Raw genomic sequence first — 1752 nt, 5'->3', positions numbered from 1 at the left:
CAGTACTGTAAAAGTGGTATAAAGAGGCACGAAAAAACTACAATTATCATAGTTGACGTCACATGTCAAAGCCTTCTGGTTTAGTCCATTATAATGTTTAGGGTTTATTGAAACTTACATCGTCATTTCTATTATTTCTTATTTTAAATGCTTTGAAACAGATTAAAAATATTCGTGCTATTTACTCTTGATTATGTTTTTCATTTTATTATACATTAGCAGAATTGATTTTATTTGAATACAAACATTTGTTTTTATTTAGTCTAAATTTATAGTGCGAATCTATCGCACCTTTTTTTAGGTCAGATCTATAAACCGCCATTCCTGAAATCTTTAATGATGTGCATGAAGCATTCTTGAGGTATTTTTTTATAATTTCTGTTATATATTGACCCATGCTTGCCCAACGTTAAATAGCTATTATTAGTATTTGTTAACCTTTAATACTTTTATGTTTTAGTTTTAAGTAATGAACATCGAGTCAATTTTATTCTCAAATCATTGTGTACCTTGATCGTACATGCTTTCCCTTTTGCTTGCAGTCTGAATGTAATGGTTAGGCATATTTTCCCCTTGTTTTTCCACCCCCGCTGTCCACATCTCACTTGATTTTACTATAAAAAGAAGATGCCCATTTCTCGATAGTTGTACTTATATATAAATATGCACATTTATATATATATTGAGAGGAAGAGACAATCTTGCATATGAAATAGATTCGGTTTCATTGACAATTAACACCTGGCACCGAGTTTTTCTTTTCTTTCTATGATGTGTTGTATCAGTCCTAAATATTGCTTCCGCTTTGAGCAAACCTTCGATTCCACTTGATGACAGAACACTACTAAATGCTTTCTTCCTCCCATATTAAAATCTTATTGCCGCACTAGTCTATCGTTTTTAATTTCCTTCCTTAATTATGTGACTACTAATTAATACATTTATAAACAAAATTATATATAATATACACACACACCTCCGCCTTCTACGGGTATATATAGATAAACATGCCTATATAATACACAACTTATATAATATATATATATATATATACACACACACATACATATATACACAGTCTTATATTAGATGGCTGAGGAGCGTATTGGATGTATATTTGTAGCAATAAATTTTGAAACCATTTTGTTTTTGTAATGATATTTACATTGTTAAAGGTTGTTGCGAAGAGCTAAGTATACCTGACATTTAATAAACATTTGAGAAAAGAAAGGAAGCTATACTAAAATTAACTTGTGTATACATTGCTACATGCAAATTGTTATCTACTTGTTATGACTATATATATATATATATATATATATATATATATATATATTTATGTGTGTGTGTGTATGTATATATAGTTGTACGCATTTTTTTGTTAGGAAAATATCTCAGCCAGTGTTCAACAAATAAGACGAGGAGGTAGGCAGCAGCAGTCGTACCCTTGTTGTTTGCTTTATATAGCGTACTGTACTGTATTCCTCCATGTTCCGCCATTATACATGTCGTTTGTTTCATCGTTTTATTTCGTCTCACCACAACAAATCGTCTTTAAACCGCAAATAGAAGAAATGTCTTGCAAATAGTTTTTAGTCTGCTTCTTCGAAATTCAAAATTAAATTTCCTCATTGAAAAATATTTTCTTCATCGTGACTGTGTTCATAGCAGCTGATACATAAATACATGTTTGTATGTATGTATGTGTGTGTGTGTGTGTGTGTATATATATATATATATATATATATATAT

General features: G+C 30.0%; 1 protein-coding gene across 3 annotated transcripts in view; it reads left to right on the top strand.

Moving 5' to 3' along the window:
* Window positions 1-216: 216 nt before the first annotated feature.
* Window positions 217-1752, top strand: part of LOC106881822 (peptidyl-prolyl cis-trans isomerase G) — a 53586-nt gene continuing 52050 nt past the window's right edge. For all 3 annotated transcript variants that reach the window (XM_014932335.2, XM_052968666.1, XM_014932334.2), the window contains exon 1: window positions 217-361. The gene's annotated coding sequence lies outside the window, so the exon portion shown is untranslated. The remainder of the gene's footprint in view (window positions 362-1752) is intronic.

The sequence above is a fragment of the Octopus bimaculoides genome, chromosome 6, assembly GCF_001194135.2.
Source record: "Octopus bimaculoides isolate UCB-OBI-ISO-001 chromosome 6, ASM119413v2, whole genome shotgun sequence".
Taxonomy (NCBI): domain Eukaryota; kingdom Metazoa; phylum Mollusca; class Cephalopoda; order Octopoda; family Octopodidae; genus Octopus; species Octopus bimaculoides.
This window is presented reverse-complemented; position numbering and strand designations above follow the sequence as displayed.